This window comes from Castor canadensis, chromosome X (assembly GCF_047511655.1).
Source record: "Castor canadensis chromosome X, mCasCan1.hap1v2, whole genome shotgun sequence".
NCBI classification, from domain to species: domain Eukaryota; kingdom Metazoa; phylum Chordata; class Mammalia; order Rodentia; family Castoridae; genus Castor; species Castor canadensis.
The window spans coordinates 120,167,452-120,195,168 of NC_133405.1; the positions used below are offsets into that span (position 1 = coordinate 120,167,452).

A 27,717-nucleotide genomic window follows, 5' to 3' on the forward strand; every position below is an offset into this window, starting at 1 on the left:
AGTAATTCTGAAAACAGAAATGAGAGTGGATTAGAAGGAGCAAATTATGAAGACCAGTTCAGAGGAAATTGTACAGGTTTCAAGGAAAAATTATTTTCACTTGAAATGGTAATGAAGAGGAGAAAACAGTTAAATAGAAAAATTCCTCTTTATGGATTCACCTATATATAGTGTACATATAATGAGACTAGACAAGAAATCAAGCATGTCTCCTAGATTTCTGGTTTGGACCACCACGTTGAAATCACCTAAATGCCAGCATTTCTCAACTGTAGCACTATCAACATTTGAAGCCAAAATATTACTGATGATGGAGGGAGTGTCCTGTGCATTATAGGATGATTAGCAGCATCCCTGACCTCTACTTGCTAGATATCAGTAGCACTCCCACCCATGAATTATGACAAACAAAAATGATGACAGTGCCAAACGTTCCTTGGGGATGGAGACAAAACCATCCCAAATTGGGAACCTGATAAGCTAAGAATTGACTTGCATATCAAAACAATGAGGATCACGTTGGAGATAGGGAATTTGTAGTTTTTATGATAGAGGGATTATTTGTACAAACAAGAAGGGGACTCATAGAAAACTTGGCTGAAGGTTTCCATTTTCAGACATTGGTACATAAATAGTTGAAACTTTTGAAGATATTGACATCACCTTGAGATTGTATTCATAGCCATTTAGCCTATTTCATTCGTGAAATCTTATGAAGGCCATCTGAACTTTTATGAGAATAAAATACCACCAGAAATATATAGTCTTTTGATTTTTTACTTCTCAGAATTTGTAATCTGTCGTACGCAAATTTAAATACACATAGTCAACTTTTTGCTTGTGAGAAACCTCTTACCAAACAAATGCGTATGTGCGCATGTTTATATGTGTGGCAGTTTTTACCTACACTGCCTTCCCACAACTACTTTGTAACATGCAAAGAAACAACATTTATCATTACAGCATCTCTCTTTTGAACAGATAGGGAATTAATGTTCTCTAAAGTCACTTGAGTGGAAAGTAGCAGCATGAGAGCTAGGGCTTAATGGCATATGATTTTTTTCTCAGGTACTTTTTTTAACATACCAGGCAGTGTTTTTGTATTTTATAAAGAATCCAATAGCACACAATCCGCATTATCATCATCATAATAATAGCTAATGCAATTGAATACTTACTGTCACAAATCCTGAGAATTTTATAGGTACTGTCACACTTAATCTCCCCCTAAGCCCTGGGAGTTAGATGCTACTATTTCTCTTATCAAGACAGATAGTAAGGTTTAGTGTGTTAATGAACTTGCCCAAGGAGAAACAGCTGGTAGGCACTATATAGCCAAAACTAGAATGCCGGGCAATGCCATTATAAGCCTCTTTCTTAAACACCATGCCACACTTACTCAGTCTCATATATATACAGACATGTGGCAAATAAAAATTAATATGTTATGAATCTGACTTAGCAAAGTAAGATGACTGTTCAAAAACTGTCAAGCTATTCAGATATATAATGCATGAGTGTACTCAGTATTAAGACTACAAATTGTGTGTCAAAAAGATGCTCACCTTCTTTGGTTGTTATTTTATTCTGACTTGTATTTCATTTAGTTATTTACATGACTGTCTTTTCCACTTGATTTTAAACTCCTTGAGAGCAGAGACTGTGTTTTTGTAGCTTATAATGCAAGTTTGTATTGACTGACACATGGTGAGTGCCCCTAAACCATTATCTGATTGTTTCATTGTTTAATTATAAACCCAGGAATGAATTAGGTTCTAAATGTCTGATGATAAACTCATTCCTGAATATGTAGCAATGTATTAAACTGTGCTTCTGGCTGTTTCTTTTAAATGGCAAATAAATCTTGTTCAACTCTCATAGGCAAAGATAGTGCCCTCAAATTTAATTATCTTAACTACTAAAAATTCCCTGTAAAGAGGAAAATATTATCTTTTTCCTTTTGTTTTCTTTTTGGACCTGCCTTTTTTAAGACATGTTTCTTGAGTAAAATGGTTTAAGCTAATATTTAACTTTGTTCAATATTTACATGGTTCAGAGACCAGAATAGCACCCAGGCTTTGGTACCAACAAATGTGGGTTCAAATACCAGAATAATAAAACAAGTGTAAGATAGTGTCAGCCTTCATGGTGCTTATCATATAGCAGAGGAGAGAGATAATATATAAATAAAAACATTCACTTAAAAAATTAAGCTGAGTGTAATGATGCATATCTATAATCTCAGTACTCAGGAGACTAAAGCAGAAGGACAAGTTTGAGATCAGACTGAACTACATAGCAAGACCGTGTCTAAAAAAATAATTACTGCATGAAGGGTTAAAAAGAACAAATGGACAAGCTACTGAGATGAGAAGTCATGGGGGCAGAGAGTATACATTTTATCCAGAAGAAAGTGAAAAGCCAAAGAAGTTTTATAAGAAGAGGTTCATTCAAATCTGATTTACATTATTAAAAGTTCTCCGTGGCTACTATGTGGGTCATGAGATGCAGGAAGGTAAAGATAGAGGCAGTGAAGGAGTTAGAAAGGTACAGACTATAAATGATAACTGCTTTGTTTAGGCTGGTGGCAGTAGGGATGGGAATGAATGGATTGGACTAGTACATACATAGAAGCAATAGAATAGATAGCAATAAAAGAGGACTCTTAAGTATGTGGTTTGAGTGATTGGGTAGGTCGGGATGACATTCATTGTGATGGGTTAGACTAATAGAAAGACACATGCTAAAATGCTAGACATGCTAAGTTTGAACTGTTAGTAACACATGTCAGTCAGTGAAACAAACATGCAGACAGCTGGATACTTGAAATTTTGAGGACAAATCTGTGTTAAAGATATGTACTTATAAATAGTGAACACGGGAATAGTTGATATAAGAATCCTAGTTCCCTCTTATCACATTTCCATACTTTAACTTCTGTTCCATTCCCCAGGAGAGAACAATATTGATGAAATAACTTGGACCCCTATCCATTTTCCCTCTCTGTTTCTTTCCAATGGAGCAATGATGGCTCTTATAACTGATGCAGTTAACATATAAAAGTAGACATGCACAATATACCCCCACCCAGAACAATAAAAAAGTGGACACGCTCTGTCTTCTTGAATATGACTATATGAACAGCTTGGTACCTGTGGGACAGGCCAAGTCATTAAGAGGAATGTCTGGTAGCCCATCTTTCACTATGCTATGTCATCAGTGCTTGAAGCTGACTGAGTAGGTATTTTACTCACAAATATATTCTCTCTCCTACCTCACTGTTCAAATAGTAGGAAACCTGATTTTGACACAAACCAAATCATGGTAACCCTGATTACTTATTACCCTAAAGCAGCCATATAAGGCCATGAGAATAGAACAAACTATAGTGTTGAGAAAGAGAAGGAAATCAGCCTAAAATATAAGCAGAATTTGGGAAAAGAAGATGACCAGATGAAAGGAATGAGAAGCCAGGGAGTTAGAAGGAAACGCAGGAGGGAATGGTCTTATTAAGAGCTCCTGAGACATAGAGAAAGATGAAAATTAAAAAGTGTCTGTTAGACAAACAGGGAAGAAGAAGGAAATTCCTTTGTATTAAAAGTGTTATTTTTTACTGTAGTACAGATAGTATATTAAATGATAAAGTGTTAGAAGTAAGTCCTTCACTGTTAAGAGCAAATCAAGGAGCAGGAAACTAAAAGTAAGTACTAATACTATAAAAATTATAGAAGAAAATATCAGAGAAGAATGAACCATCATATTGACTTTTGCTTGAAAATCTTTTAATGCATAACTACATTACTTTTATTACACAATGAGAATAAATATAATATACTTGGGAAAAGTAACGGTTGGTGGCATTCATGCTGACATAGTAATGTATCATTTCCACAGTAAGTTATAAAAAATATTTCTGGGAGGAAAGAAAGCAGACAGGGAAGTGGACTGGTTGATCCAACCAAAAAAGCTTGCAGTTTGTGGTAGGACTTTATATTTTCTGTAAACAAGAAATAATAAGTATTGACTTTTATGACTCTTTAAGGCACTAATACATTGAGTTCCACTTATTCTGTTCTTCCTGGAGGATTGCCATTGGCAGGGATCAGCCTTCTCTGGATAGCTTGATTATGAGATAGCTGAAGTAAAAGAATTTATAGTAGAAGACTCAAAAGCTAGATGCCTACTGAGAATCAAACGCAGTTGTCTGTTGGCTATGAAAAGGAAACTATTCAAGACAAGAGGAATAAGTTGTGCTTTAACTCCCTCCAAAGTGTCAAGTAGACACATGTAGGATCTAAACCAAACTAATGTCAATTTGTTCCTCTTCAGAAATGATGATATGGCCACAATATTTTGTACCTGAAAGAGTACTTTACCTTGTCAGTAAAAGAACATGCTATCTAATTTCTAGTCTTCTTCATGGACAGAGATGGTGCTATAAGCAGTTTGACTAGCCTGACTTTTGGTTCCCATGGGAGTGGAAGATTTCTCCAAGGTTATTGGAAATTCTTTGTTGACAAATCTAACAATCAGTGTAGGGGATTGAAGAGTCCATCTTAACACAGATAATCACTGTCCAATCAATGTAGACACTAATTACACCATAAATCGACAGATTATTATTATTATTGTTGCTGTCCAAAAGAACTTTTTACAATCATGGGAATATTCTTTATCTGTACTGCCCAACATGGTAGACACTAGATAAGTGTGGCTACTGAGAATATGAAATGTGATTAGTACAACTGAGAAACTAAATTTTGAAATTTATTTAGCTTTATTTTATTTAAATTTCAATTGTAGGGTAGCTTCTATCCTTGATGTTATAGGATGATTCAGAATTAAAGGTTATGGATATAGAAAATCAGTTGGTTCAATATCTCCAAAATAGTATACTAACTGAAGCTATTAATAAAAAGTATATATTAGGAGAGTACTGGAGAATTTATTAGTAGGAAAACGATTTAGGCAAGTTAATTAAAATGTTAGCTTCTATTGTTTAAATTGTACTGAATGGGCAGAGCTGAGATTGTTGAAAATGTTAAAGGCACTAACCAAATTGTTAAAGGCAGACCCCGTCTGTGGTTGGAATCTGAGCAGGAAATTCCTTCAGAGATAAGCTCTGACAAATGCCTAGGACTAGATTTGTTTCTTAAGAGAGGATCAATGAAACCCTCTGAACCTGGTGAGTGCACCCTATATACCATTCCTGGATGCTAGACAAAAAGAAGCTTTGAGCTGTAACTTGATTGCTAGTAAGTGACAAAGAGCCATTTAAGCAACCCTTTCTGTCCCAAAAGGTGATGTCTCCAACTACAGACACATTCTGCTTCTTCCAAGACCTTAAAAAAACATATCACCTCATCCGTTTTTGGGCTTTAACCCTTATCCATGAAACAAATACTTTGACCTGGTTAATCTTAAAGAGCTGGGTTTTGTTTGTGCATTTTTACTTGTTTTTTACCTTTCAGCACATTTTATTATCATGTCAAATGCTCAGGAGGCATTTTGCCCTATTCCTAAACACAGCCCCATGGCAGATTGTCACTATGTCCCTGATCTTTATCCAGACCCTAAGAGTCCAATTAAAACATCCAGTATTCCTAATGTCCAATTCCCACTTTGAGAAATTCTTTGATTTTCCATTCTCAAGTCTTGTTTTTAGCAAATTGTCAACAAATAAGTTGGTTGAATATGTATAATGTCTCCTATGGTTTTATTCTATTTTAGTTATTTAATGGAGGACATTAAAGAATTCAAAGATCTGGAATCCACTCTTAGGAACTTTAGGTATGGGCTGGGCGTGGTGCCATATACCTGTAATCCTAGCACTTGGACTTGGGAGGTAGAAGCCAGGAGGATTGAGAGGTTGAGGGCAACTAGGGCTATGTAGTGAGGCCCTGTCTCGAAAATAAAAAAAGGAAATAAATAAATGAAAAGAGGAAACTATAAGTGTGAGAGATCATATTTAGTGGCAAAAAGCTCTGTCAGATACTTCCTCAAATAACAAATTAGCAACTCATGGACATTGGTTTTGCTTTGTAGGCTACTTCTGAGCTGAAGATGGAGGCATCTATAATTTGGTTCACATATTCAGATACTTTACTATTAACAATTGAAACTACTTTGTCAAATTATTTCTGTGGCAGCTGAATTTCACAGGAGATTGAGCGTCTGGCAGGAGATTAATTAGATGTAGTATCTAGTGCATGATTTTTAAATATCGTACACAATTCTGCCAGGGTAAATAAAGGCTAACCAACACTCTACTATTCTTCTCAAGGTCTCCAGGTTAAAAGTATGTGAAAATGTAGTAAGAGGTGAGGGAAACTTATAAATTTGATGAAAAATCTAGGGGCTCATGCTTCTCATCCATTTTTCCAGTTCTGAATACATACCTTTAAATTAAGATGGTGTCTACTTTGAAATAATTTCAAATTTACAAAAGTGTTGCAAGAAAGAATCCCCCACCCCCACTCCCCAAAAAGCCCTCCTGTACAGCACTTAGCCAGATACAGTTGCTAACATTTTCCCCTGAATCATTGGGGTGAAGGTTATAGATGGCAGGCCCTTGTCTAGTCAAATCCTACAGAGTCTATTTGTTAAGAGCAAGAACATGCAATTACATTGCTATAGTACAATTATATAGGAACTTTGACATCACTAAAACACTAATATTTAACAAAGGATCTGTCTTCAGATTTTGCTATTTGTCCTTATTTCTTCCCATCACCTACAGGTAACTAATCTTAATTTCTGATTTATCTTTTCTGGGTAAATTTTTAGAAAAATAAGCAAATACTTGTATTTTTTTTCTTATTTCCTTTTTCTACACAAATGCAGCATAATATCCATGTTTATTTTGCACTTTGTTTTTCACTTTATAATAAATGCTGGGAACTACTTCCTATCAGTTGACAAATGTATAAAATACTTTATTTTCCCCATATCATTCCAACTTTAAAATTGGCAAGGAGAGCACCAAACAAGTTATTTTGTATGAGGTCAATACTTTTCTAGGACAGTGCTGCTTAAATGGCTTTATAGACTAGTGGACTGAATATGTACACCAATTGTACATCCTCCCAACTATGCCAGACCTCAAGGAGATACCTATAGAACTTGAAAGAAAGTGTGCCTGCAAACTTCTGTAAACAATCTGGAAAAGTAATTTTATGTCTGTTGAATCTAAAAAAGAAAAAAGAAACTTGAATTGCAGTTTTGTGTCTTTGTTATTTCATTTTCCTCCTGGTTTTATTATATTTTACAAAAAGATGTGTCTAAAATGTACATGAGGTTTAAAAATTACAAACTATGTCCTTTTGCTACTGTTCAAGGACTTCTATAGGTGTTTTTCTTTAAAAGATAGAAATAATAGTCTTTAAAAAGTACTTTAAGTAGAAAGTAAAAGTATTGAATTAACTCAGCCAAAATGATAGGTGCTAAAAACGCAAACATTTAATTCAATTTAGCAAACAGCTGCTGAACATCTACATATGAAAGATAGAATATCTATGTTGATTTTTAAGGGAAAGTAGAATAAGCAATGAAAAAAATACGAGCTTTAGAGTCAGAGGAGTAGTTCCAAGTTCAAATTCCAGTTTTACCACTCTACCAGGAAAGAACAAGTGCTTACCAACTTTGAGGTAATAGATCCAGGAAAAATAATAATGGGTTTGCTTTGTTGTGAGAATAAAGAGTGTTAACTTCCAATTTAGGCTTTCTAAATGGAAATTCAATCTTAAAATCAGTTTGGATGCCAGAAAAGCACTTTTTGAAGAGGCAAGGAGATTAGTATCTCTAGGTATGATTTGTTTGGCACACAGTTGTTGTGTTTTGTTTTGAAATATTTTTAGAAAAGATATATCCTATTTAGCCTGGGCTATCAATTTTCACTGATCTATCCTACCTTCACAAACATATAGTATTTTTAAGCTTCCATTTTAATAAATGGATTAGTGCCAAAGTGTACAGAAGCCTAAATATGAAGATGCTTGGCTTCAGAGGATGCCAAATGAACGGTTGACTCTAAAAATGTATTAAAGACATGCTAAGTCAAAAATAGAGCACACATCTTCAGGCAAATGAGTTGATCATGTGTTTTTCTAAATACCCATTTTAAGAGTAATCCACAAAAGTTTTTATTCAAAGCTTGCGAGTTGTCTAGTGATAAAGAATACACTGCAGCAGGGAAAAAAGAACCCTAAAATAAGAGTCACTCTTGAAATTTTTATTACAGTTCCTCATCTGTCCATTTTTTACATAAATATAATGTCTTCGTTTCCTTCCCTCTTCAAAAAGTGCTTTTCTGGCATCCAAAATGATTTTAAGATTGAGTTTCCATTTAAAAAGCCTAAATTGAAAGTTAACACTGAAGCAAAGCACAAATAGAAACTAAGACTTGAAAGCTGCCTGGAAACCCTGTTGCACAGCTAGTGAAGCAAGGTTGGAAAGGCAATTTGGTATGCTGCTCTTTTCTGGCAGTGTCTCACTGTTCTAGCTGCTGTGTTCAGCAGTTCTTTGTTGATGTCTAGTCCACAGTCAGTTTTTGTTCCCTTTCAAAAAGCTAATTGAAGGATGTTATTTTTGATAGCAATCTAGTCATATAGTCTCCAATACCTACCTACTGGTGTTGCAGAGAACCAGAGTGGGACAAGGAATGAAAATATCACCTTCATTCTGAAGCATGCTGCTGGCCTAGCTGTTCTCCATCAAGGATATTTGATTTCTGTGAAACAGTGTATTCTCTCTCTCTCTCTCTCTCTCTCTCTCTCTCTCTCTCTCTCTCTCTTTCTCTCTCTCTGTGTGTGTGTGTGTGTGTGTGTGTGTGTGTGTGTGTAATGGCAAGAGAGGTGAAATGAAGAGAAGAAATACATGAGATGTAAATTTGAGGTATTGGAAAAGACTCAGAAAAGGAAATACTGGCAAAAGACAAGAATGGTTTTAGGGGTTGATTATTGCAATAATGGCCCATTATTTGTTCACATTTCTTTTTCTCCATACAGTTGGGACATCATCCCCCTTGCTGACTTTAAACTGGAAGATATGACTTGGTTTGATCTTTGGGAGATTTGAAAAATGCTTTTGGATTAGAGACTCTTCCTTTTCTTGGAAACTGCCACCATGTGAAAAAGCCCAGGCTAGGTTGTTAAATAAAAATCCTAATCTATCACCATGGTTGACAGTCAATCTACCCCAGAAGTAAGGCTACCTTACTAAGCTGCATCTGAATGCAGATGCATGAGTAAGTCCACCTCAGATTAAAAAAAAAAAAGTTACCTAGCTAGCGTTTGTCCAAATTTCAAAGCCACAGAATCATGAGCCTAATTAATAGTTGCCTTAAGCCACTAAGTTTTGGGGTAGTTTGTTACACAGTAAAAGGTAAACTCATACAAGCTCATTTGAGTTTTCTTAAAAGTGTTAGATAATTATAAAATGATAATATTATCATGTTTCCAATTTCAGTATTATTGCCTGTAATAGATATACTCAAAAGAAAATCAGTTCTGTTCATAATAGCAAGTAAAAGTTATTGCCATGTATTTTCTTTCTCTGAAGACTTTATTTTAATATCTTATTATCTTAAAGGTTGCAAGGGTTGAATCTATAATTTTATACTGAAATAACTTATGAAAACTACTTAGAATAGTACCAAGAACACATTAGGCTCTCAGACAACACATTTCAAGGAAAGAAAAACATGGAATAATCACAGTAAAATAAATGAGCATCTCAAAAATTAACTATCAAAATCATCTCTAGGGAAAAGCTTTCAAATGCAAATTTTCATGTTAAACAAAACATATTGCAATCTTTCTAGCTCTTAATCAGTGAGTGAGGGAGTGAAGAAATGAATTATTTTGCAGCCCTGGGGATCAAACCCGGATCTTCACAAATGCCAAGCAAGTTCTCTGTCACTGAGCCACATCCACAGCCCTGAAGAAATGATTTAAAGAAACCAAGAGGAAAAGCCCTAGGAAGGAATGGTTTCACTGTAGGCCTTTAACTTACTCCCAACCTACCAGCCGAATGACTTTGACCAGACCTTCCTGTAAACATGCTAATGGTATTTACTAGCATATTTTTAATGCAAATAAACTTAGAATTTGTGTGTTTATGAGATATGGCTACCTGGAGATGAGGGATAGTTAAATAAGCTATGCAATTAATGGAATAAAAAATGAAAGTATATACAACCAACTGAATCATTTTTGTGACCCATGTTGCCCAACATATTTATTAACCTAAAATCAAGAAAGTGGCTAATGAAGGAGGGAAGGACATGTTTTGAAGCTGGAACTGACTTTTTTGATATCTCTCAGGGATAAATGCTTAATTTGTGCATAATGCTTACATGTATCCTGTTCATTATTTAGTTTGATGTTGTATAAGATTATATTATGATTTTATGTTTTCCATTATCATAAACACATTTTACCTTTGTGACAGATTACTTCATATGCCATTAATTAATATTTGCTACTGTGACTATAGTTAATAACATCTTGTATTCTTGAGAACCATTAGGAGAGTAGATTTTAAGTGCTCTTAGCACAAAAAATGATAAATTGTGAATAAGTGATTCCACAATGTATACATATTCAAAACACCATATAGACAAATATATTTAATTTTGTTAATTAAAATAATTAATCTTAAAAAACATTATTGACTAAACAAACAATTCAGATATCTAACAAAATTATCTCTTAATTTTATGCCAATTCTAGCACAGAGTTATCATGTCCCATATAGTGATGGTTTACATGTCTATATCCCTCACTATATTATAAATTTCTCAAGCTTAGGAACTTCAGTCATTTCTATATCCTCATCAAAATACCTACTGTCCAGTAGACATTAATAATTATCTGTTAAGTTTAATTAAATAACAGGAAATTGCTCTTCATGTTGAAATTCTAGCACAAATACCTTTAAAATGATCCCAGCATTTTAAAAAGTATTTTAAAGTAATAACATGCATTTGAATATAATCTTGGGGAGTAGGCAAGGATCTTCTAAGTAGACATCAAAAGGGAAAAATATTCAAATCTGTCTAAAATTTTTCCATGATTTATGAAATATCAGCACATAGTTATATATAAAAGGCAAATGATAATCTCAGAGAAGTAGGTACAATATATAAAAGAGGTCAGGCAGAAGCATTGTTATATAGATAGCTCCTATAAATTAATTTTTTAATTCTTTATTCATTTATTCATATGTGCATACATTGTTTGGGCCATCTCTCCCCCTTGCTCCCCGCCTTCCCCCTCACTCTCCCTTGCCACCCCCCTCGCTTCCAAACAGAACCTGTTCTGCTTTCTTCTCCAATTTTGTTGAAGACAAGACATGAACGCTAATAAGAAAGACATAGCATTTTGCTAGTTTGAGATAAAGATCACTGTACAAAGAGATTACTAGCATTGCTTCCATGCACATGTGTATTACAACCCACATTGGTTCATCTCTACCAGACCTCTTCACTACTTCCTGTCACCTTCCCATAGTGGCCTCTGTCAGTTTAAGATTACTTTATTTGCTCCTCTACAGTGGGCACATCAACCACATTCAAGTTTTATATTCCCTTTCCTTTCCCTATTCCTCCTATGTACATTTCTCCCCTTAGTGTGTGATGCATGTCCAATAATATTACTGCATTTTCTTTGGGTCTATAATCCACATATGAGGAGAACATACAATTTTTGGTCTTCTGAGCCTGGCTAAGTTATCTTAAGATGATGTTCTCCTGTTCCATCCATTTACTTGCGAATGACAAGATTTCATTCTTCTTCATGGCTGAGTAAAATTCCATTGTGTAGAAATACCACATTTTATTGATCCATTCATCAGTAGTGGGCATCTTGGCTGTTTCCATAACTTGGCTATTGTGAATAGTGCTGTAATAAACATAGGTGTGCAGATGCCTTTGGAATAATCATAGTTACATGCATAAGGCCCTGAGTTCAAACCCCAGTGCCGCCAAAAAAATTAATTTTTAAAGTAAACATTTCAATAGAAGAATGGACAGAGAAAATAATTGATGCATAAAATGAATATAAATATTCATAAAATATACAAAAGAAGAGTTCAAAGAAACCTTCAATCCAATAGGGAAATAGCGAAAAACTTTTGTCCAACCATGTTAACAAAGGTAAAACAGAATGATAAATTTAATCAAACATCTAGAAACAGATGTGAAAAAATGACAGAAGAAGGCTAAAAAAAATATCTAAACCAAAAATACAACTTTGCCTGTACTACTCCTCTAAGGTGGTTAAGAACATTTCCCAGAAATTCCCTCCATTATGGAAGATTATATTTGGACCAAGCGATATTTGGAAGGTGGATAAGAAGTAGCAAACAATACTCTTTGACGATTAGAGTAGACCTGCAAAGTGACAGATGAACATGACTTCAAGCTCACATTCCCCACCTCTGGCCCATGTGATCAACACTGGCCCTAATTCAACCTCACTGTGGTATTAGCTTCCACAGACCTCTTCAGTAGCTTCTTACTTGTGTTACCATTCAATAGTCAGATAAAATGCTGAGAGAACCTGAGAGAAAGAAAAATGAACATTTTTTTGCATTTTATACTTTTATGTAATTGGACTCAAACTGTTTGCAATCTTTTTGGCCTTCTTTTGAATAATTTTTAAGATTCATTCAAGGTAGTTCATCCATCTGCACATTTCTGTAGTTATTTAGTGCTCTACTGTATGACTATACTATATATTCAATATTCATTTTCATATTGTAGATATGAGTTACTTCCAGAGACATTATTATCATGCTTGGTATTAAAAACTATGCTACTATGAACATTTTTGAATAAGTACCCTGGAGAATATGTGCACATTTCTCTAAGTGCATACATATGATTGACTTTACCAGATCTTAGACCATGCATATAACTATAAATTTTTCCAGAGAAATTATAAGTGAATTTTACTACTCCCAGTAAAGTTTCCCCATTACTCATCATGCTTTCCCAACACCTATTATCATTACACATTTTACTTTTTACCATTTTAGTAGGTATATGCTAGCATTTCTTTGTGACATTAATTTGCTTTTTGCTAATCATTAATGAAGCAGAATAGGTTTTTGGATATTTAACAGCTGTTTTAATATCCTCTTGCTAAAGTACTTACTAAGTTATTTTCTTATTTTCTACCAATGGTTGATTAATATTTTGATCATTCTGCAAGACTTACATCTCCTACATTGGCCAGTGGTCTCAATAACAAAAGTATATTTGAATACCAGTTTCCATTTTCCTTCATCTTAGCCTAGTAATTCCTCTTATTACATTATCTTATTAACTACTTTCCCTGGTTGTCTGTTAGCCAGCATTCCATTCTCAATTTCTAAATGAAGTTTCTTTTCTTATACATATATATTTGTATATATGTATATATATTTATATATATACATATATATATTTATGTATATATATTTATATATATATGAGAATATATTTCACACATGACTCAGATCATGTGTTACTTGTCTTTCTTTGCCTGGCATATTTCATATAACGTAATATTCTCTAGGTTCATCCATGTTTTCTCAGATAGGATCTTGTTCTTTTCATGACTGAATAATATTTCATTGTGTGTAATATCTTCTTTATCCATTCAACAGATGATAGACACTGAGGTTGTTTTCATTCCTTGGCTATTGTGAACAGTGCTGCAATAAACATGGGAGTGCAGATATCTCCTAAACATACTGATTTCATTTCCTTTAGGTATATACCTAGTAGTGGTATTGCTGGATTACATGCTAGATTTACTTTAAGTTTTTCGAATAGCCTCCATACTGTTTTTTTCTACGATGGCTGTATGAACATATTTTAATGCTTAAGGGAAAAATGTCAATCTTGAATTATATGGACATGAAAATACCTTTCAAAAATGAAATAAAATAAGCAAAAGCTGACAGCCTTTATTGCCAACTGTGTTAGTCACATTTTGTCATTGAGAAGTACCTGAGAAAATCAGCTTAAAGGAGGATGGGTTCATTTTGGCTCACAGTATCAAAGGTTTCATTCCATAGCTGGCTGGTTCCACTGCTTCAGGCCTGTGGCAAGGCAGAATTTCATGATGAAAGGGCATGGTGGAGCAAAGCTGCTCACTTCATAGTGGTCAGAGAGAGAAAGAAAGGTGCCAGGGACAAAGTATACCCTTCAAGGCATACCCGCAGTGACCTACCTCCTCCATCCAGGCCCTATCTGCTAATAGCCCATTCAGTATGAACTCATTAATGGATTAACTACTGATGAAATTAGCACTCTCATAATTCAAGCACCTCTGAATAGTGCCAGCACCTGAGACTAAGCTTTCAACATATAAGTTTTTTAAGGGGACACTTCATATACAGACCATAATACCATGAGAGGCATACTGTAGGAAATGTTATGGTAAGTTCTCAAAGCATAATGAAAATGACAATAGATGAACTTGGTTCTAAATAAAAGAATGAATACTATTGGAAATGGTAACTATTAAATAACTATAGAGACCATAAATATCTAGAGAAATAATAATAATGTGTTTATTAGAGGGGTTTAAACATATATATAATGAATATATGACAGTAAATAAAGAAGAGTAGGAAAAACAAAAATACACATCGTAACTGTCTTATATTTGCAAGATGATATATTATTTGTAGGTAGGCTACGATAATGGATAAATGAAAATGCATATTATATATCCTAGTTCAATCTCTAAGAAAATAAGTCAAAAAGTTATAGTTGATAAACCAATACAAGAACTAAAATGAAAGAAAAAAATGCTCAAATTTTCTAAATGAACATAGGAAAACTGGGCAAATAAAGAACAAAGCACAGATGGGACAAATAGATACAAATAGCAAGATGGCAGATTTAAACTCAGCTGCCAAATCTGTAATTTTCAACTAAAAGGCACAGATTGTCAGACTGAATTAAAAAATACAAGATCTAACCATGTGCTTTCTAATAGGAACCTACTTTAAAGACACATATTGTTTAAAAGTAAGAGGATGAAAAAAATACCATGCACACATAACTAGGGATTTATCCAGGAGAAATGTAAACATATGTTCACCCAAAGATTTGATGCAAATGTTCATAAAACTTTATTTATGAAGGTCAAAAAATAGAGCCCAGATTTCTACCAACACTTGAATGCACAGCTTGTAGTATATCAGTGTGATAGAACTCTACTCATTTTAACATTCTTATACTAAGAAAAGTAAGTCAGACAAAGAAGAGTACATCACATATGATTTACATGAAATTCTAGAAATGGTGATACTAATGTTAATATTAGTGATAGAAAGATTAGTGGTTGCCTTGGGATAGGGGAGATATTGACTACAAAGGAACTCTCTTAGATAATAGAAACTAATGTACTCCTTTGTTAACTGTACCAGTAACTTCAGCATATTTTATCATATGTGATTTTTTGTTAATGGAATTGATTTTTACTGAAATACTTTCTAAATTGTGGTCAAAGCATAGGGCTTCATATCCCTATACTACGTCATTCATTCTGGACTTCAGCCTTCCCCAACTGCCACTAATTGCTAGAAAAATTGCTAATTGCTTTCATTTCCACAAGCCTTGACGTGGGATGTCTTTTATTATTAGTGTACTTGACAGACCCTTATTTATCCTTCATGGCATTGCTCAAGTGGAATGGCATCATTTCACAGAAACAGATAAATCTGGAGTTACTCTGCCATATTTTTGTTCTACAACATTGAAAAAGTCAGTTAATTGTCTTCAAGCTAGTATACTTATTTGTAGATTCAGGGTATAAATTCCCCCTTATATAAACTTTGTAAGGGTTAGAAATAGGATGCATAAAAAGTATTTGGAACACATCAAGCACATTATAAAGGCTCATTTTCATTTCATCTATCATAGCTTTTGTTGGACCAAAATTACCTCCAACATCTACCAAAGTGTCCAGAAAAAATAATAAACACTAACTGTTGATTTCATTAACATGAATGAACATGAATAAGCAAGCAGACATCAGGGCTACATTTTAATTATAATTTCCATACTATTTTTTACTTCTTTCCTCATTTTTTTGGAACCTTGAACTCCTTTATTACTTTTTTGTCCTCAGAACAAATTCTTTCCATGCAAAATATTTGGGAAAGTTTATACAATATACATGATTTAAATAGATATAAAATTAGTACTTCTATTAGATTATGAGATTCTCATAAAATTCTATGATGACTTTACAATAAAGTGTGATGACTTTATAATAAAATTAATAATGATTATTTTAATTGGTTGATTCCAAAATAAAAAAGATTGGTGATGGTATTTATTGCCTTCTATTCCAGATTAAAACAGGTGATATTTTGTAAGTATAAGACACCATCATTTAAAAATATCAGGTCTCTATCTTTTTATTGCTGTTTTATTTTGTTTGCAACAGGGTCTCACTATGTAGCCCAGGATGGCCTATAACTTGACACCCTCCTGCCTCAGTTTCTTGAGTGCTGGGTTTGCAGGCATGAGCCACCACATCCAGCATTTTCATTTTTTATGCTATATAAAATATTCATGTTTTCCTACCTTCTAAAGAATGACTGAAACCAATAGACACATTTTTCTAGCACCTTCATACTAATGTCAAAAATCTTGCCTTTTCTTTCCTTCATCTTCCTTAAAAGCTGCCTATTTTGGCTTTGATAAAACCCAAGATTTCTGTATTCAAGGCTGACACCATAAAACAGGGGCAAAAACATCTGGTGGGTGTGGAACGAAGTCGTCATTCTCTGCAGGGTAATAGCAGTTATACGAGAGAAGCAAAACGACAGCTGTGAGGAGGTTCTGAGCAGTTCCTATTTTCAGGATATGCTGAACTCATAATTCAGGCCTAATGAATGTGGCTTTGAGATGTAACAGACTGTTTAGATTCCTGCTTCCGCCACTGCAGAAGAACTGAATACAAAAAATGGTAATGATTTCATGCAAAATTCATAAATAAAATGCAAAGACAAGGGGAATGGTGTACCCCAGAGCTACACAATGGACTGTCATGCAATATGAAAGCTAAGTTAATGGAGCTGTTTTTAAAGCTTTAACTGCAGTTCATTTTATTTCAGATGGAATATATGTAGAGCCAAAATATTTATAAAAGACCCTGACACCATGCTTCACAATAAACAGATATGCTCTTTTCTTCCTTAAAAAAAAACTACTGGAGTGATGTCATCATCAGTGTAAGAACAACAGGCCAGTGATCAAGGTTCATGACAAAAGATTATATGGAGGGTGTACTATTCAAATCTTTGCTTAGGCAAATATTACATTCTAAATTCAGTTCAACACCAAACACATGTATATCATAAGCTAGATGCCTGTATATCATTGTTTTCTATGATATTTCTAAATAGTTTAGAAATAAATATTGATATTCTGGAATGTTGGTTAATAAATGCTAACAAACAAAAAGGAACATACTAAAAAGCTCAGCAAATTCTTCCTAACTGAGCTATCTAAGTAGATAGGTAGATGCAGATACAGATATATAGGTATAAATGTAGACATAAAATAGGTATAAAGAAAGTCTAATGCTGGGAAACATTTTCATATATACATTTACTTATTGTAATTTTTATACATATAAAAAACTAAGAAAAAATAAAATAGACAAGAAACATAGCTGACTGTGTCTAATGATTGGGTTCATGAGTGAAAGTAATCGCTTTTCGGTCTTATGGCTAAGATCAAGTGTAGTATCTGCTTTTATCAGTTTAATAAATGAGAAAAAGTTCCTCATTTGAATTTTAAATCACAGAATATTGCAACATTTGACCTTTCTCATTTCTTGAAAATGAAAAAGCAGACAGACTGAGGCAATGTACAGCACCTGCATGAATTCTGTCACAGGATTGGTAAGTTACGTAAGCGCTTTCTGCATTGCAGCTGGCATCAGTACTGAGTGAAAGGTCATTTTCAAATGCAAATAACAGAATAAACACATTTATGCAAAGTGGAGCGAAACTTTATTCAAGGTAATGAAATCGAGATGTCTAGCTAGTTCCATACAAAAATTGTCACTTTAAAGTGTTCACATTCACACTGTTGTCCAACTTAATAAAAATTCATATACTCACAGCAGACTTAATCCTAGAGCATGTCTTTTTCTTCCAATTTCCAATAAGCAAATTTGACAGGAAAGAAAGTATGACACCGTTGAAAAGGAAATTGGTGACCTGACATAATCCAAATCTTGATTATGGTTAACAGTAGTCCTCCTTATAACATAACAGTAATTTAACCCTAATGACAGGGGCACTTGTATTTACATTGTAGTGAATTGTTGCCAGAAAGAAATCTTCAGTGAATTTGTTCCCCAGAATTCTCTAACCCTGTAGACTAATAAATAAGTCTGGGAATCCGGGGTGGCCATTTTAGGACTTGTGGCTGTTCAATTCCCACCTCTGGAACAGTCTTGTTCACTGAGTCTTAGTCATAGATTATGAGGCAATTATGACTATAAATTTTCCATGAAGGCTTTAAGATGATTTAGGATTGAAAGTCTGAAAACTACCAAATGGCTAGTAATCAAAATCTGTGTGTTTTGCTATTGTTCCCAAAATGTGGCCTCTAAATCCTATCTTCCATTAAAAGGTTCCAAAGCTTCCTTAGAGAAATGGCTGAATTCAAGAATGGGGTAGGAAATGTACAAAATGAGCTTAGGATCTTAGTGTGCCAGAAAGCAAGAAAGCTATTAAAGACTTACTGATTAACATCTAGGTGAAGGAACTTCCAATAGATTGAAATGAGAAAATTTAATCTTCAGAAAGAATAACTTTAATGAATTTAAATATAACAAGTGCATAAATGCATAATGATACTAAAATCATCACTATTCAAAATTAGAAGTTGACAGGGGACATACTTTTTACACTGAAAATTAATAACTTAAGGAAATAATTAAAACATTTGTCCTGGATTTCCTATACTAAAAGGGCTGATGAAAGACTTTCTGTATATAAAACTTCAGGCTAATGAATACAAAATAATTTATAAAATCTGACTATAACCACTGTGCAACCCTTAATTAGATGATGAATCCAGAGAAACAGCATCAATGACTGCTAATGTCATTAGATAAAATGTTGATGGAGAACTTTATAATGACTGGATAAAACTGAAAACTCCTAAAGCCATTAATCAAACATAGCACCACTTGAATTAGGACAACCAAATATTAGGTCCTTGATGCTATTCTTAGAAAGCAGCCTGCAAAGTTGCCTACTCAAAAGTTAGAACCAAATCCAATCAAGACTTAATCACCTATTCACAAGATGCATGAGAAATACCAGAACAGTTTAAATGACAACACAAGAAGAAAAATCAGTCCAAAACAGGATGCCAGACCTTACTGGCAAATGACCTAAGCTATTATTGCATGACAAGTTGGAGGAAAGAGCACTATTTTAGAAGTGACTTAAGAGACAAAGAATGAAACCCACTGTATAAAACTAATTTATCTCCTCCTCCTCCACCACCACCACCACCACTACTACCTCCTCCTCCTCCTCCTTCTTCACAGTGCTGGGGATGGCGCACAGGACCTTGTGCATGCTAGGCCAATGCTCTATCACTGAGCTACATCACCATCCCCAGATCCTGATTCAAACAAACAAACTAGACAAAGATAACTATCTGTTGGATTCTACATTATATTAAGAAATTACTATTAAAATAACAAGGTTGAAGAATACACAATTCCTGATTTTGAAACTTACTACAAAGCTACTAAAATCAAGAGAATATAATAATGGCAAAAAAAAAGATAGGCACATAGATCAATTGAATAAGTTAGAGAGCATGATAATAGAACCATACACATATAGTTAATTGACAAGTTTCAAAGCCAATTCTGTGGAGAAAGGACAATCTTTTCAAGAAATTTTTGTGGACAATTGGAAAACTTCAAACCTTGCACAAAATTAACTCAAATGGATCATAAGCACAAATGTATTTCTTTTTCTTTTTTTAATACCAGATTGACTTTATTTTCAACATCATCAATGTACCCTGTTGTAAAATTCAATGGCTACATGATTGGCCATGTCTCAATGGCCAGACCTCTAAAATCTGCAGAAAGTTCTGAGGCCCTGGCCTTACTCTGAAATTACTGGTTTTCCAGATCATTACATGAAGTGCTGGAGTTCTTAATGCTATCTTTGTCCTCGTCTGGCTCACCATTACTCAGTATCTCATTCAGCTGGTAGTAGTGACCAAATATAGTTGTTCCTCTAGCTTTTTTTTGTTTTTTTCATAGGAATGGTAGTTCAGGGGTGTTTTTCCTTAGGCTCTTTTGAAGGGACCTTTTTACCTTCTTGGTGGCTTTTGGCACCTCGCCACCACCTCTGGAACTGGATTGACAGGAAGTTTTCATCTTATGACTTTCTTTGATGCTTGGGGTCAGTTGATCCACATCTGGATTAGGAGTCTGTGTTTTCTTGGTCACCTTAGCCATAGTGAAGCCTCCAAGTTGTCTACCCCAGATCATATATATATATGTATATATACGTATATATATGTATATATATATATGATCCAAACAATGAAGGACCACACCATTCAGACCTGATTGGTCAGCAAGGTCCTCTCCAGCCAATGGTGGCCGAGGAGATGCTTAGATATCACAAAGCACTACTTCTGAAAATTCTGTGAATAAAGGGTGGGGGAGGTTTCCAGGGAAACTACCAGGAAGCTGAGGCAACAAAAAGTACCAGTCTTGAGCCCTCTGATGGGGGGAGATGCTAGGAAGGTAAAGAAGGTCTGGTTGGAGAAGGGAGGCTTTTTTAAGCCAAAACTTCAAAGAACATTTCTTTTCTACCCTTCTTCACATACCCATGTTCAATTTTGTTGGCACATGTCTTAGGGAGTTTCTGTCTCCAAACTCTTCCCCAAGACTATCCCTATCATTCAGCTGTCTCTCTTTCTTAGTCTTTAACAGGTGTTTGGGATATCTTACCTAAATGCTACCCAAAAGCAATATGATTTCATTTAATAATCAGCAGATACATGAATAATCCTATAAAGAAAAAGATAGTTCCCACAAGCAAAATTTTAAATTATAAAACTTTTGGAAGAAAAATGGTAAAAATCTTCAGGATCTTGGGCTTGGCAGAATTTTGATCTATAAAAGGAAGAGAAAGATAAATTGGTCTTTCTCAAAATTGAAAAAATTTTCTCTTTTAACTTTAATTGGAAAAAACTTGTATATATTTATAGAATACAATATGACATTTTGATCTATGTATACATTGTAGAAAGATCCAGTCAAGCTAATTATCATATTCATCACCTCACCAAGTTATCATTTTTGTTGTGAGAATGTTAAAATCTATTCTTTAGCAATTGTAAAATATACAATACATTATTATTAACTGTGGTTACCATGCAGTGGAATAGATCACTAAATCTTCCTCCTCCAGTCTAACTGAAACTTAGACTGGATTAACATCTTCCCTTTCCTAATGCTTCCTCCTCCCACCTCAACTTCTGGAAACCACATTTCTCCTCTCTGGTTTGTCCCTTGGAAGACAATATTAAAAGAATAAAAGGATAAGTTAGGAATTTTAAAATGTGCATATCACTTAGCTGATAATAAGAATACAGAATATAAGCACAATATAAAAAAGAATCCTCAAAATCCAACAACAAGGAAATAACCAAACCATTTTTTCAAATGGGCAAAAGCTTTGAACAGATACTTCACCAAAGAAGATATAGGAAATACAAATAAGTATATGAAAAGATTCTTAATATCATTACTCATTAGGAAAATGTACATTAAAACTACTGTAAGATACCACTATATACCTATTGAATGGCTAAGATAAACAAATAAAAGCCTCACAATACGGGTGGGTGAAAATGAGGAGCACTTAGGATCTCTTATATATTGTAGGAAGGTAAAATGGTATCCTCACTTAGGAAAACAGTCTGGCAATTTCTTAAAAAGTTAAACATACGTTGGACATATGATCCAAGTTCTATTTATTTCCCTACAGAAATTAAAAATTTGTGTGCTTATGTTCACATGAAAACCTGTACATAAATATGTATTACAAGCTGAACCTGATGGCACACGCCTGTGATCCCAGCACTCAGGAGGAGGCTGAGGCAGGAGGATCTTGAGTACAAGGCCACCCTAGACTACATAGCAAGATCCTGTCTCAAAAATCAAAATAATCACAATAACAATAATAATAATAATAAATAAAAACATGTACTGCAGCATTATTTATAATCTCCCTGAGAGACATTATTAAAATATCATTTATGCAATGAATAGAAAATTTCTAGTATATTCTTACAATGAAATAGTACTCAGCAAAAAGTAGGAAAAAAGAAATAATAACAATTATGTAAGAATGAATCTCAAATGCATTATGCTAAGTGAAAGAACAGCTCAAAAGAGTACACTCTGTATGGATCCATTTATATGACATTCTCTAAATGGTAAAATTATAGACTGATAAATCTATAGTTTCCAGGAGTTAGTGGGGGAGGATTTGATTACAAGTGAGCAGCCTAAGGGAATTTTGGATGGTGAGGGAACTATTCTGAATGCTAACAATTGTGATTGTTAGAGAATTTATACAATCTGTCAAAACTCATAGAAGTTTACAGTCAAAAGGACTCTCTAGGCCTTCCCAATGCCAGGTTAGCTCTCATGGGTCAAGACTCCAGGCCTGCACATGCATATAAGAAACACAAATGGCCAACAGGTATATGAAAAGGTTCTCAACATTACTATTCATCAGGAGAATGCAAATCTTAAAACCACAATGAGGTACTAAATCATATCTATTAAGATAGCTTTCACTAGGGCTTGGTATGGTGGTACATGCCTGTAATCCAGCTACTATGGATGGAAGTAGAAGGATGGCAGTCTGAAGTTGGCCTAGACAAAAGCATGAAACCATACCTGAAAAACAAACTGAAAGCAAAAGCATGATTCAAGTGATAGAGTGCACTTGCTTAGCAAGTGTGAGGCACTGAGTTCAGCCTCAGTACCACCAAAATAAAAGAGCTTTCATTTCAAAAAAGAAAAGATAACAAGTGTTGGTGAGGATGTGGGGGGAAAAAAACAAACAAATGTTAGTGGGAATGGAAATTGATGCTCTAATATGGAACATGATATGAATATTGTTTGAAAAATTAAAAAATAGAACTATCTTATAATCCAGCATTCCCACCCCTGGCTATATATCCAAAGGAAATGAAATCAGTATCTCAAAGAGACATCTACATTCCCATGTTGATTACAGTATTATTCATGATAGTCAAGATTTGGTAGCAAACTAAGTGTTCACCAAAAGATGAATGGACAAAAAAGTGGATGGATTCTCATTATGTATATATGTATGCATTATATATATATATATGTATCATATATATATGATAGAATACTACTCAGTCTTTAAAAAGAAGAAAATACTATCATATGTGACAACATGAGCCAGATGCAGAAACACATACTGCATAATCTCACTTATATATTAAATTTAAAAAGTCAAATTCATAGAAGCAGGAAGCAGAATGGTGGTTTCTGGGGTTTTATGGAGAGGAAAATGGAGAAGTGATGGTTAAACGGTAAAAAGTTTCAGTTACGCCAGATAAATAAGTTCTGAAGAGCTCATTTAACAGTGCCTATAGCTAAAAATAATGTATTGGGGACTTAAAATTTGTTGAGTGTAGATCTCATGTTAATTCATAGCACACACAAAATAATAACAAAGAAGTGGGAGGAAACTGGGAGGCAATGAATATGTCTATGATCTTGATGGTGCTGATGGTATACAGATGTGTATGCATATTTCCAAACTTATCAAACTCTATTCATTAAATATGTAAAACTATTTACATGTCAATCATACCTCAATAAAGTGGTTTAAAAATAAAATAAATTTTAAAATAGGAAAGTGAAAAAGAAGGAAACACAAAAATACTATATGTAAATATTTTCATATAAATTTTAAAAATAATTTTATCATCATTTTATTCATCTCTACACCAACAGTTTTATCTCCAATTCATTTTTGTCTTATCTTGAGTATTTCCACATGTTTGGACTTTATGGCATTTTCAACTTTTCTGTTATTCTTTGGCTAACTTTGGATAACTATTATAACATTTGTTTATGTTATATACCAGAATTCAACATGTGTAAGTTCCTCAGTTCAAATCCCAACACCAAAAAAAGAAAATAAAGTATTGTTAAATTTGTTAACTCTATTAGTGGCATAGTGATGGTATTAAAAAACAAAAAATCAGTTAGACATGCTGGTAAAAAGAGTAACAATAATTCTTCCCATTGCCTATGCAGCTTTATTCAGTGTGTCTTTCCCCTCCTCTTACCTCGAAGTAAATGAGATGTATCTCCTGATGAATTTGGGCTGCCCCTATGACTTGCCATGACTAATAGCATGCAGCACTAAGAGGTGGTGTGTGACTTCCAAGGCTCTTAGCTTTTGAGACCTCTTTTCTGTCTTTTCAAATCCTGAGACTACCTTACTGCAAAAACGCCAAGTCTAGCTTATTAGAGAGCAAGAGGCCATGTGGAGAAAAATCAAGGTGCTTCATTATGCAGCCAGCACCAAATGCCAGGTATTTGAATGAGACCATTTTCACTCTCCCAGCCTGAGCTTAGTTGACAGCCAACTGAAAATGCAGGAGTAAGCCCAGATAACATCACACAGAGCGGAGACGTGTCACACAGTGAGCCCAGACCATATCTGGAATCATGCACAATATATTAAGGTGGCTTATTATGCAGCTACAATGAGTACAACAGTAATGTACTGAAGTATTCAAGGGTGAAATGACACAATGCCTGGAATTTAAAATAGCTGAAAAAAGAAAGGAATAAATGAAAAAATTGGTAAAATATAGGAAATTGGTGAAGACAGACTGGGTTTTATCACATTATTCTCTCTACTTTTGTGTATGTTTGAAAGTTTCCACACTAAAAAAGATTTTTGAAATATCTTGTTTTTAAAATTATGTTATTTAATTATCTACCATGTAATTAATAATAAACCAAACAAAATTTAAAAATAATGAACCAAATATCTTGTCTAAGTAGAGCAAAGGAAAAATTATTTTAAAAGATCTTAAGCATTGAAAAGATTTACTTAAAACCTTGCCTCTTATGCTTAATTTCATTTTCAACTAGCTTCATAGAGTCAGAATTATTCTACATATACAGCAAGTTAATACTTTTCTAGATCTTGTATTACAGAGACTTATGGTGCTTTTCTTCATTGAGCCTACCTCTTCTATGAGAATGTAGCTGCCTTAACACAAATAAGGGAAGAAGTAATTTTTTGAGCATAGCTATCTGATCCTCAAATATCCTAAGCTTAATCATGGTCCTTTAAGAATAAGAAAGGTCTTTCCTTGAATCTCCTATTAAGAATCTGCTCTTGCTGGGCATGATTGAGCATTCTTATAATTCTAATATTGGGGAGACTGAGGAAAGAGAACGTGTGTTCAAGGCCAGCCTGTCTCAAAAAAAATGAATAAAGAAAGAAAAAAAGAAGAAAAGAATGTGCTTATTTATTCATCAGATATGACATTTCTGTTAAATTGCACATATCCATAGGTTTTTGCAGAAAGCCAATTACAAGTGTATATGAGTGATTTCATAGCTCTGTATCATAATTGAAAGCAGAAATGAATGATAATGGAAGCTCTTCATGACCTGTGGAGTTTGAAATTGAAGAGGACTCACAAATAGGTGACACAAATGCATCTTACACACTAGGTAGTAAATAAAAGTAGTGGTGAAGCTACCTTCAAATTGTTAGTTTTATTCTCATTTCTATGTCACTATATCAGAAACTAGAAAATCAGAGAAAGTGAGAGAGAACAAAAATTCAAGAAACCTAGAATAATTTACAAGGACATGATTAGAAACATGTAGGAAACTTTCAAAATATAGACAAAGAATGGTCATGGATATCTACATTTTTAAGAGCACAAAATATGACTTTGAGACTTCCCAGAGTGGAGAACTACTGTAATAAGCAAGTTTAAAAGGAAATGGGAATCATTTAATCTATAGGAAGCCAAGTCTCACAGTCAAAATTAGAACTTTAATTTTTAAAGGCACTATATGTCACATTTAAGTGCCTATAATGTGTCAATCTTGAACCAGCCATTTTCCCAAAATATCTTAATTTAATGTGCAAATCACTTCAAAATGGGTTAAATGATGTACACTTGCAAAATGAGAAGACTGAGGCTCTGTAAAGGTAAAAAATGGACTCAGATCTCTCACCCACTGTTCTTATTGTTCTCAGAACACTGCAACAATTTTTATGCTTAACTCGGAGAAATTAGGATGATAGGGATATGCCTCAGTTAAAACAAAATCATATTAGCAATGTGATTTATTCATCTGCCTACTGCATGCAAGGGACTTTTTTCAACTAATATTCACAATTTGAGGCTTATTTATTTCAAAAAAGGAAAGGAGGCCATAGGGCCAGAGAGTATCATTATGCTAGGGGGAAGATTTGTCTCTGGTATCTTTTCATAGATACTCCAACAACTTTGTGTCTATCTCTTAAAATCTGCAGTCTCAACTGTCCTCTGCACTGTTTTCCTTGTGTTCACTGAGATACACCATATGATCTGGATCATATCTGCTCCTTTCATCATTATTAAAATCTGCCTTTAGTTTGGGTCCAGTTTAGTAACTGGGTTGAAAATTCAAGGTAATTTCTAACCCAAGAACAAGGTTGGAATTATTTTGAAGCTATGGGAATTTTAGAAAATATCACATGATCAATGAGAAAATATACATTGGTCTCAAATGGGATACCAAGCCTACCTATCGGGAAAAAGGATAGGATTTAAGATAAAGGAATAGCTATTTGGAAATTCTGTGTATCTCTGTATAACAAAAATTCTGTATAACATAAGTGAAGAATAACCCAATTCCACCAATAGGAAAGCTAACGTGATGGAGAAATTCACTTTCTGTGGCAAGTAGTTGAGGCAGCTTATGGGTGACTACAGAGTTAAAGGGACTTCCAATAGTCCATGATAAGAAAATTAAGGCTAAAACAGGCTAAGTAAATGATCCCAGGTCACATAGCTTGTGCTGTCAATGTTGGAAGTGTTAGCACTTCCAATATATGATCTGCTACAAAGTTTACAGAATAGGAATCATTTTCCAATACCAATGCTGAAAATGAAAAGAGAAAACACAGAAAGAAAGCTGGAAGAAGGTGAAAAGGTATAAAATATCCAGTTAAGACCTCAGCCACACTGAGGAGCATTCTTTCATTCTGTCATCAACAAACATTTTATGGAGCATAACTATTCACTACATACTGGAGAATCAAAGAAGAGGAGAAAAGCCTGGTGCTGGTGGCTCATGCCTGTAATCTTAGCTACTCAGGAGGATTGCAGTTTGAAGCCAGTCTGTGCAAATAGTTCTCAAGACTCATCACAAAAAAGGGCCGGTGGAGTGGCTTAAGGTGTAGGCCCTGAGTTCAAATCCCAGTGCTGCAAAAAAAAGAAGAAAAAAAATGCCTTGTGTAGTGGTGGATTCCTGTAATCCCAGCACTTAGGAGGCTAAGGGAAGAGGATCACAAGACATGTGTGTGTGTGTGTGTGTGTGTGTGTGAGAGAGAGAGAGAGAGAGAGAGAGA

General features: G+C 34.3%; 1 non-coding gene across 1 annotated transcript; it reads left to right on the forward strand.

Moving 5' to 3' along the window:
• The first annotated feature begins 17,722 nt into the window (after positions 1-17,722).
• LOC141419991 (U2 spliceosomal RNA) lies at positions 17,723-17,914 on the forward strand. Its single transcript, XR_012444709.1, has one exon. It is a non-coding gene; the product is annotated as a U2 spliceosomal RNA (small nuclear RNA).
• Positions 17,915-27,717: the final 9,803 nt, after the last annotated feature.